The sequence below is a fragment of the Cricetulus griseus genome, chromosome 2, assembly GCF_003668045.3.
Source record: "Cricetulus griseus strain 17A/GY chromosome 2, alternate assembly CriGri-PICRH-1.0, whole genome shotgun sequence".
NCBI lineage: Eukaryota > Metazoa > Chordata > Mammalia > Rodentia > Cricetidae > Cricetulus > Cricetulus griseus.
The window spans coordinates 64,440,911-64,452,489 of NC_048595.1; positions in this window are offsets into that span (position 1 = coordinate 64,440,911).

Below are 11,579 nucleotides of genomic sequence, written 5' to 3' on the forward strand. Positions count from 1 at the left end.
CTCCGGGCCGGCGGGCGTCTGCGATAGCCAGACGTCAGAAACTACATTTCCCGGCAGGCCGCGGCCACCGCCCGGGCGCGGCTCGGTCGCTGTGGGCAGGGCTGGGTGCATTGTTCTCTTCGCTTGTCCGAGGGCGGCGCCGCTTGGCGTGTTCATGGTGGAGCTAACCGGTTACTGGGACCCACAGTTACCTAAAGACTCACTGGGGTCTCGCTCACACTTTCCTCAGCCCTGGTTCGTGGGGGAGGGACTTTTGTCCACTGGTGGTGTGAGTTGTGCTGCTGCCCTCCAGTCCTAGAGCAAGAGAGTCTGAAGGGCTAGGACCAGGGGCACTGAGACAGGTTCGATCAGAACCTCCGGTGCCTTTCTGTATACGTGCATAATAATGTTTATGGAACGTCGGCTTTGCATCCCACACGGTTCATTCTTAGTTATGATGTGTATTTTTAAAACTTACCACTTTTCCAGGGAGAGAGACTCGTATGTGACTGTTAAAGGGCTAAACCGGCAAGCTAGCAAATGAAAGTAGCTTGAAACTCAGTGGGTCTAGATACTCCAGAAGCTTTTGCCATGTTTTTAGGTGTTACAAGGATCTAAACAGGGTGTGCAGTACAAGTCCTGGCTTGTTTGGTTTATGTGACACATACTGTATGATCATCCATTGAAGCTATTCTTTCGGTGACTTAGAATATTCACAATTGAGCAACGATTAGTTTACCACTCATGAAAAGGAAGTCTGTTGCTTTTAACTATGACTCCCAATCCTTCTAGTTTCAGCCAACAACTTAAAAGGCTTTGCATCTGTGAAGGTTTGGTATCTAGGCTTTTGGAAATAGGATCTCACTATGTAAACCAGGCTAGCCTTGAATTTATAGCCATCAGCCTGCCCAATGTGTTCTGAATCCTAGGATTAAGGGTGTGTCCCACCACACCCAATTTATTTTTGTATTTAATATAAATATATATGGTCATTTGTAACTGGTTTCTGTAATAGTGCACAATGTTTCCACTTTGTAGGAAGTTTCAGTACTTTATTCCTTTTTTGGTTGAACTAAATTGCAGTGCATGGATGTTACACATTTTATTCATTGAAACTCAGTGTGGCATACACCCGTAACCCGTCACTTGAAAGGTAGAGGCAGGAGGATCAGAAGTTCAAGGTCATCTGCTTGTATATAGTGAATTTGAAGCAAGCCTGGGATACCCTGTCTCTTAAAGGGGAGGGGACTGGAGAGATTGCTAAGCAGTTAAAGAGCTCTGAGTACTCTTCTAGAGGACTCTGGTTCAGTTCCCAGCACCCACATGGCAGCCATCTAAAACTACAGTTCCAGGGCATCTGATGCCCTCTTCTGGCCTCCTTGGGCACCAGGCAATCAAGTAGTGCACAGAGATACATACAGGCAAAACATCCAGACACATTAAAAAAAGAAAAAATGCCAAGTCAAAATAATAGGAAACAAGTTGAATTAAAACACTAGGGGATAGAGAGATGGCTCAGGGGTTAAGAATACTTGCTACTTGATTCGACCTAGGCGGTGGTGGTGCAGCTCATTAATCCCAGCTAGGTGGATCTCTATGAGTTTCGAGGCCTGGTCTACAGAGCTCATTCCAGGACATCTAATGCTATTACATAGAGAAACCCTGTCTTGAAACCAACCACCACCCCTGAAAAAAAAAAAAAAATTGGCTGCTCTTCCAGAAGACCCTGGTTCAGCTCACAGTCCCCTGTTATTCCAGTTGCAGGGAATTCTGATGCTAATGCCCTCTTTTGTCCTTTGAAGGCATCAGGCACATACCTGGTTCACACACATAAATCTCAAAACAAACAAACAAAAAACAAGAAAAATGTCATTGGAAGATTTTTTTCTACATTTTTTTAAGTTATGATGATGATATATATATAAGAGTTCATGAAACACACTTTCATTTCTCCTGAATCTATAGCTAGGAGTGTATTTATGATGATAACTATAATGTAGGATTATTATGAGGAAGGTCCTACTTTCCTCTAGCCTTGAACCAACTGCAGTTTCAGTTATCAGGGAAATTGGAGTCCATTTTTGGGGTTCTTAGTCTCATTAATAAAAGAACTAAAAAAAAAAAAAAGTCAGGTTTGGTAGCATATGCCTTTAATCCCAGCATCTGGCAGACAGAGGCAGGAGGATCTCTATGAGTTTCAGGCTAGCCTGGTCTACATAGTGGGATCCTGTCTGAAATAAAATAAATATTAAAAACAGACCAGAAGGAAGCCTGAGGACAATTTTATTAGAGTCTAAGAAAGATAACAACAACAGTGCAAGAAAACTGTAAGTCTCAGCAGCTTCCAGAAGAATAATAGGGAAAAGAGAAAGAGAGAAGAAAGCCTTGCCTTTTGAGTTAGACAGGGAGGTTGGACAAGGAACAATATGGCAGAAGCTGGGGCATGGACTGCTTCAGGAGAAAAACAAAAATGCTTAGGGCATCAGGGGAAATATGCCCACGTTTCGGCAAGTATATGGAAAAAAGAAAAAAAAAAGACAAAGGTGTATAAAGTGAGGACATGGCCCCTCCAAAGGTAAGTTTGAGGGGAAGGTTCTTATAGATAGGAGGGAAGAGTACAGCCAGAGACATCTTGAAGAGTCCAGAGCAGGGAGAGAATGTAATAGACTAAACATGACCAGCAGACTAACTGATCCATGAGAAGAGAGAGAGAATGTACTGGCTACTTTTATGTCAAGTTGACAAAAGCTAGGGTCATCAGATGAGAGAACCTCAATAGAGAAAACACCTCCAATAAGATCTAGCAGTAGGCAAGCCTGTAGAGCATTTTCTTAATTGTTGATCGATGGGGGAGGGCTCACCCCATTGTCGGTGGGACCATCACCTTGCTAGTAGTTCTGGATTCTATAAGAAAGCAGGCTGAGCAAGCCATGGGGAGCAAGTCAGTAAGCAGCACCTCCCTATGGCCTCTGTATCAATCTTTGCCTCCAGTTTCCTGCCCTGCTTGAGTTCCTGTCCTGACTTCCTGCAATGATGACCTGTGATGTGGAAGTGTAAGCCAAATAAACCCCTTACTCTCCAAGTTGCTTTGGTCATGTTGTTTCATGGCAGCAAAAGTAATCCTAACTAAAACTTGTAACACGAAAAATAAAAACCCAGAGACAGATATTGGGGTTCAAGATTCAAGATGAAGATCAGAAAATCAAAGCAGCTGGCCACTAGCTCTTACCTCTACCCCAGGCTAAAAGAGCTGATCCTGTCTCCACAAGCTCTCCACCAAGCCTCTGATCTGCCTCTCCTCAGTCTGGCTGGAGAATAATCCTGAGACTGACTGAAAGGTTCAGGCTTTGATGCTGATCGGCTCTACTTCTTTAAGAGACAGACTCTGCCACCTGACAACAGTCAGGGCACCCACAAGAAAACGTGCTACGTCATCACCACGTCACCCACCACGCATGTGTGGAACCTCGGTGCGCATGCACAGTCTTCCCTTTAAAAGCTCCAACTTTCCTGCTTCGCTCTCTCTCTGCTTCCTCTCTTTACACCGCTTCTTTACTCTCTGTTTCTTCTTGGCTCTCTCTCACCTACGTGCTCTCTCTGCCTCTCTCTATGGCGACCGGCTATGGCGGTCAAGCCATTACCTCTGTTCCTCTTCTCTCTTAGTCTCCCTACTCTGCCAGGCCATATAATAAACTAGTTAACATGTCTCATCTTGCAGCTTTCTCTTTTCCTCTTTTTAAATAAAAACATAACACTGACTACTGAAGACCCTGCTAGTGCTGGCATTAAAGGCCTGAGCTCTGTTACTCATTTAGACTGATTCAATCTTGTGTAGCCCTGGATGTCCTTGAACTCACAGAGGTCCATCTGCCTTGTCTCCTAAGTCCTGGGATTAAAGGTGTGGGACACCACTGCCTGGCTTCTATGGCTAACTAATATGGCTGCTTTGCTATTTTGATCTCCAGTGGCTTTAATAAATCATAAACAATATGTTACTACAATAACATAGGGAGAATGAAAAGGAAGAGAAGAGATTATGGGCAAAGGAGATCAAGAGAGAAGGGGCCAAGAGAGAGAGAGAAACCAGAGGGCACACGGCAGAAATGGCAGGGTTACATAAGAATGAGAAGCTAGGGGAAGGGAAACCCATGAGAAGCTGAGGGTATGGAGCATGATGAGAAGAGCCAGGATGCCAGCATGGACTCTCTAACAGACATTTGCCATGCTGAGAGCCTGGAGGCCAGAATGCACTTTAGTATGCTAATAGGCACCATAGTTAACCACTTGTCTTGAGTTTCTTTTGGACCTGACAGAAGGAAGTCCTTGATTTATGGGTGAACTGATCCAGTTTGAATTTAGCTGGCCCAGCTGGAGCAATCACTACCATCTTTTGTTCTTTATGGGGGTGGGGAGCATTTCTAGTCCCTCCTGGAGCTAACCTGACTAACAGGATCAAGTTAGCAAATGCTTTCCCAAAATGGCTACCAAGCTGCCCTTAGTGGTATACAAGGGTTCCAATTTCTACATTGTTTCCAACATGTTACCATATGAATGTATTATCTCCATCTCAGCAAGTGTGAAATAGTATCTTATTGTACTTTCCATTTGCATTTCCCTGATGGCCAATGACCCTCACTGAGCATGGGAATCCCTGGTGGGGAGGGCACAAGGCTTGTGGAATATTATTTTAACTTTGTAAAGATGTGTTACATTTGTTTGTGCTGTGGAATATTGTGTTGAACTATGTGAAGAAGTGTTACATTTGTTTCTGCTGCCTTTGTTAATGATGTAAAGATATATTACCTTTGTTTATGCTGCATTTATGTAATCATGTAGAGAAGTGTTGCATTTGTTTCACCTTGCCTGCCTAAGGCAGCTAATTGGTCTAATAAAAAGCTAAACAGCCAATAGCTAGGCAGGAGAGGAGTAGGTGGGGCTGGCAGGCAGAGAGAATAAGTGGGAGAAATCTAGGAGAGAGAGAGAGAGAGAGAGAGAGAGAGAGAGAGAGAGAGAGAAGAGCAGGTGTACAAACCCCATAGCTTGTGTTGTCAATTTTCCTTTCCTTCCCTTCCCTTTTCTTTTCTTCCTTTCCTTTCATTTCCCTCTCCTCCCCTCCCTTCTCTTTCCTTTTTTCTTTGCTTCCTTTCTTCCTTCTTTTCTTAAAGACAGGATCTCTCTATTATTTGGCAGTCCTGGAACTCATATGTAAATCAGATTGTCCTCGAACCCTTGAAGATTCACCTGCCTTGGCCTCAAGGGTTGAGATTACAGGCTTGTAGCACCACACCTTGTCATTCCTGGAGAAATTAATTCTGAAATGTTGGTATGAATTGAGGTGGCTTTGGAGGCTCAGGCTTGCCCACAACACTGCTGTGGAACCCATAGCTTCACTCTGTCTTATGAAAGTAAATGTAGGGAAGGACCTTAGAGCAGGCCATACCAGGTTCCCTGTGCAGACCATTCCATCTTATGCTTTGTAAACTTGGAAGCACCTGCAATCCTGTTTAGTTCAGCAACCTCAGGGGCTGCCCTGTGTTCCATGTACTTTGAGCTAGTTCTGGTATGAATCTGTGAGCTCTGGGTTACTGAAAGTAACATTTCCCTGAAAGTGTTTCTTAATTGCTGGCATTGAGAATAACAGTGATTATAATAAAACTCCTGTGTTTGGGGGGAAGAGGAAGAGATGATATTCTCCTTTTGATACAAAGAAAGGTTCTTTCACCAAGCTGTGCTAATGCATGTCTTTAATTCCAGCACTGGGATGTCAGAAGCAGGTGGACCTCTGAGTTTGAGACCAGCCTGGTCTACAGAGCAAGTTCCAGGACAGCTAGGGCCACATAGTGAAACCCTGTCTTGAAAAACAAAACAAAACAAAACAAAACCAAAGACCAAAAAGAAAGGAACTTTCACAGATTTTCTCAACCCATTGATGTTGGTTTTATTGTTTGAGACAGGGTCTCCCTTGTAAGTCCATGTCCTGGAATTCTTGATTCTTTATTATTGTTTTTAAGATTATTTATTTAATTTTATGTGCATTGGTGTGAGGGTGTCAGATTCCCTGGGACTGAGTTACAGTTGTAAGCCACCATGTGGGTGCTGGGAATTGAACCCAGGATCTCTGGAAGGAAACCAATGCTCTTAACCACTGAGCCATTTCTCTAGCCCCAAATTCTTGGTTCTTAAGAACAGGATGCACGAACCAGGCAGGCAGGCATGCCTTTAGTCCTGTAAAACTTGGTCCTGATCTCTCAACAGGGGGCGCTCTCATTCCAGATAATAGCATTCTTCAAGCAGAATTCTTTCGTGTTATCTGAAGGTGTGATAACATTGGTTGCAGAAATAGGGGCCAGAGAAGCTCCTGGGCAGCAATGGGTGGGGGCAGGATCAGAAGGTGCAGAGCAGGGGAAGTGTCACTCCCAGTTTCCCGTTGGGAATCAGCAGCTTGGGAAGTGTAAGGTTGCCAGGATCCGTGGGCAAAGGAGGATTATAGGTTAGCACCCGGGGAATCTTAACAAGTGATTGGCTGGGTTTCATCAGCAGCTGCCCCGTCCTGGGAAGAGGCACAGCAAAGACATCTTCTGGCCCTATGTCACATTTGGCTGATGGGGCTGTGAACCTGGCAGTAGGACCGCACGATAGCAGCAAGAGGTGGAGAGATTCTTGCTTCCAGGATAACTACAGTTCCTGTAATTCTCTGCCCTAACCTTTGTCCTTAACTTGAGGGAGGAAAAACAACAACAACAACAACAAAAAACAACTTATGGTTTCTAATTGTGGACATTGGAAGCAGCCATTGTGCTGTGATCATGAAGTGGAGTTCAGAGTCAGGAATTCTGAGTATTGCCAAAAGGCAAGAAGGTTATGGAATGTCATCTGGCTCTTGTCTTCCTAACTCCAACTCCCCCACCACAAGACTGGGTTTCTTTGTGTAGACCAGGCTGGTCTTGAACTCAGAGATCTGCCTGCCTCTGTCTCCCGAGGACTGAGATTAAAGGTGTGTGACACCATTTCCTGGTCCTTAACTCTTTTTATATCAAAGAAAAGACTAAAAATAGACAAATGAGACTAGGGACCCCCTCAAGCCCTCTAAGTTTACCTCTGAGCTTTCTGACCTGACTTGGCTCAGCAGGTGATGCAATTATAGTGGCTTCAAACACCGCAACCACATCACCCACTCCAAGGCTTAGGGAATATCACTGAAGAAAGAGCATAAGAACGTAAGGAAGAGAGGATGGGGAGGAGTACTGGTATCTTTGCTGGGGTTACTATTGCTGCAATGAAAACCATGACTAAAAACAACTTGGGGAGGAAAGGGTTTACTTGCTTACACCTCCTCATCACTGTTCATGAATGAAGAAGTCAGGACAGGAACTCAAGCAAGGAAGGAGCTTGGAGGCAGGAGCTTTTGCAGAGGCCATGGAGGAGTGCTGCTTACTGGCTTGTAACTCATGGCTTGCTCAGCTTTTCTTATAGATTCCAGGACCACCAACCCAGTGGAATCCCTATCCACAATGGGCTGGGCCCTCCCCCATTGATCACCAATGAAGAAAATGCCCTACAGGCTTGTCTGTTTACAGCCCAGATGTTCTAGAGACTGGATATTTTCTTAATTGAGGTTCCCTCTTCTCAGATGACTATCACTTATGTCAACTTGACAAAAAAAACAAAAAACAAAAAGCAACAACAACAAAAACCTAGACAGTACACTTGTGAACCACTGCTTTCTGACATGGCCTGAACTTAACAGCTGCTGTGATTACCTGTAGACGACCTGCACAAGATGGGACCCTTCAGCATTCTAGTATGGTCAAGGGGTGGATCATAAGGCCCCACTCCTCTCTGGTGAACTATCAGACTTTCTTGCTGCTCGGGAAGTGGGAATCATGTCCCTCAATGGTGTATCCCTTGGCAAAGACCCATGCACCAGTAAACAACCTTCCACCCACGGTAAGGCAAGCAATCCTAATTAAATCTGGTCATCACAAAAACCAAAACCCAACATAAAAAGTCGTATTCTGACTTGTTGGGAAAAAGAATGATGTCAGTGAGATCAGGATGAGGGGGAAGGGTGGAGGGGTTAGCATTATATCCATATATGAAATTGTAAGAGAATAAAGACACAAAATTATTTTTCAAAAAATCAGAGGACTGCCAGTGGTGGTGGTGCATGCCTTTAATCCCAGCACACAGGAGGCAGAGGCAGGCAGATCTCTGTGAGTTTGATGCCAGCCTGGTCTACAGAATGAGTTTCAGGACAGGCTCCAAAGCTACGCAGAGAAAACCTGTCTCAAAAAACACAAACAAACAAACAAAAAATCAGAGGATCAGCCATGGGCTGAAGGAATAGCTGCAAAAAACAGTGCCATGTAGGATAGGAGGTCAATCCGTAGAGCCCACAGGGCAGAAGGAAAGAACTGGCTCCCACAAGTTGTCCTCTGGCCTACACACACACACACACACACACACACACACACACACACACACACACACTAAATAAATAAATAAATAAATAAAATAAATAAAGATAAATGCTTTTTTAAAGATGTCAGTCTTTACTCTCAGAGTTTTCAAAAGAAGCAAATATGAAGTGTTTATCTAGTTATTCTTTACCAAAAAAACTTGGGAGTCATATTAGGGTAAGAACCTGAATGATCAGAGAGGCACTGGAGAAGCAACCAAAGACCTCCTCTCTCTACTTTCTTAATCTAAAAAAAAAGAAAATCTTTCTACTACTTCCTCTTTTTCTATCTGTCCTTGGTCCTCCCAAACCTCTATGGCTAATTTTAGTCAGTTAGTAGCTAGCTCTGCTCTCTGACTCAAAATGAGCTCTATTGACAGTCTTGGGATTGTCAGAGTGGGATCAAAATATCCCACAGCATATCCCCCTTTTTGTCTAAATAAAAAGGGAAAGTTTTAACTCTAATACAGTAAAACTGTATACAGTAAGAACAATTATCAGATAAGAATTACATTAACAATGTTCAGTCCATTTACATTTGGCAAATTCAGAGACAATACTCCATTATGTATCCTAACTTGGTGAGTCCAAAATTTTGTACCTAGTTCACTTTCTATCCTAACATATATTACCAACTCAGAACTATTTTTTAGACCTCAAAACATTTTCTTAGATAAACAATTTAAGTTTTTATGTTTCTCAACTTTATACACTTTACACCTCTTTTGTGAGTTTCTTTTCTGAATTTGGTAACAAGGAAAATTGTAACTATAACTGTCTAGTTTTCAACCCTATTAGGGATCTTAAATAATATTACCTGAGGAAATAGGAAGTGCTAAACAAACAACTTCCAAACTATAGAAATGACAGAGATATTTAGCTGTTTGGACAGTCACCCAAGGTTCCTCTGCAACATTGGGGCTACCATCTTTGACCTGCAGGCCTAGAATATCTGATGGACTCTTCTGTGAAGCAGGAATTTTAAAGGACTGTCCTACTTTGTCTTGACAAAGTTTGGCAGTCACTTTCTTTTGTGTCTTGCTTGTCCAGTATGGACAGCATACAGTTAGTAGTATAGGCAAGGGCAGTTTCTGACTTTACCATAATGAAAGCAAACTCCATATGGAGGTTCTTTGATGCCCATCATACTTGTTTTTTTGTTTGTTTGTTTGTTTGTTTATTTGTTTTTGAGACAAATTGGTGTTGCCAGGAGCAGACTCACTGTCACAAAAAGCCTAATGTTATTAAAATATCCTAAATGTCATGTTCTGTAGGTCTCTGAAGACCATCTGTCTATCTAAAATATATCTCTGGAAAACAGACCTAACATGGCCACAAATTTGATTGTTATATATGACTGACTATGGACCTACATTTCTTAAATCTTAAACAGTTTATAATAATAGCCTTTAAGGACTCGAACTTTACATTACATTTCAAAATGAGCTACATAGGTACAATACCTTAAACAAGAGTAGAAACATATCTATAGTATGTTAAAACAAAACTAACCTTAAATTTGTGTCAATATACAAAAAATATCATAAACAAGAGTAGAAACATATAGTCTAACAAAAATAACCTTAAATTTGTATCAATATACAAAAATCCATACCAATGTAAAATATTTAAGACCAGTAGTTGCTTTTTTAGTTTAAAAGTAGATCCAATAGTCTATCCTTTTATCCTATCATTCCTATATCCCCCTTTTTCTTTTCAGAAATCCCTAAATCTAACCGCCTTTGCTTAGTTTCCTTCCTTACCATGACCAGTAATAATTTGCAACCAACTACCCAAAAGATGAAAAACACCCACAATCCACCATTCAACCCAAAGCCACTCACCCCACCTCTTGAGAATGTGAGCATTCTGTTCTTAAAATTATTTCCTGTTGTCTAGGGGTGACGACATCTTTATGGGACCTTGAGAAAATTGAGATAAAGGTCAAGTCCTAGGACAGCTAGCTGTTGTCTAGTCTTGGTGTGATGGAAAAGTGTGGGGTTTATCTGAAGTCCTGGTTGGAGTGGTCTGTGAGGCTGGACCATCTTAGCTAACCTGAGCAGTTTGTAGTTCAAGCTGATCTTTGGGTAGTGTTTGTCAGCTTTGTGGTGTTACCACAATTCAGGTGATATCACTGTTGTGGGGCCCCATCATCTGTCTGGAGACTTCAAAGGTTGCTGTTAGGAATGGTCATGGTTCACTGTAGAAAACAAACACTTTAAATGTCATATGCAGCAGATCTTGGAGAGGTTAAAGGACCACAATCTATTAAATACATCTAGGGTATGCAAGCTTAATTCCTAGTTACCTGATTCAGACTCAAGGCCAAAATCATGTACAGGAAGCTAGATGAAACCTATTTCTAGAATTAGTACTTTATATGAACATTAATATCATGACAGAAAGTTTAACATATATATATATATACATATATATATATATATATATTCTTATAAACTTTGAGATAAATACATTTGGGGCCCAGCCACCTGTGGTGTTTGGGGCCAGGGCTGGGCAGCAGCTGGAGGTTGCTGTAGAGAGGCTGCAATGGGAAAACTCCAGACTCCTGCTGAGGGCCTGTGGGGAAGGAGGGAGAGAAAGCCAGCTGCAGCAAGCAGCTGCCTCATGATCTTGTGCCCCGCTTTGGATGCCAGATGAAGCATTTATCTAATTATTCTTTATCGATAAAAACTCAGGAGTCAGATATCATAGTAAGAAGCTGAATGATCAGAGAAATGGTGGAGAAGCAAACAGTCATCTCCTTTCCTTCCTTGATCCAAAAAAGTGGAGAATCTTTCTAAGCCCCACCCTACTACTTCTTGTGGCTGTCTATATATTCTCAATCCTCCAAAACTTCTATGGCTAATTTTGGTCAGCTAGTAGCTAGCTCCACCCTCTGATTCAAAGTAAACCTATTGACAGTCTTGGGAGTATCAGAGTGCTATCAAAATATTTCACAACACAGATATTTAGTTGTTGGTTTTTATTTATTTGTTTGTTTTTTGAGACAGGGTTTTTCTGTGTATCCCTGGCTGTCCTGGAACTCATTCTGTAGACCAGGCTGGCCTCAAACTCAGAGATCCACCTACCTGTGCCCTCTGACTGCTGAGTTAAAAGGCATGTGCCACTACTGCCTGGCTTA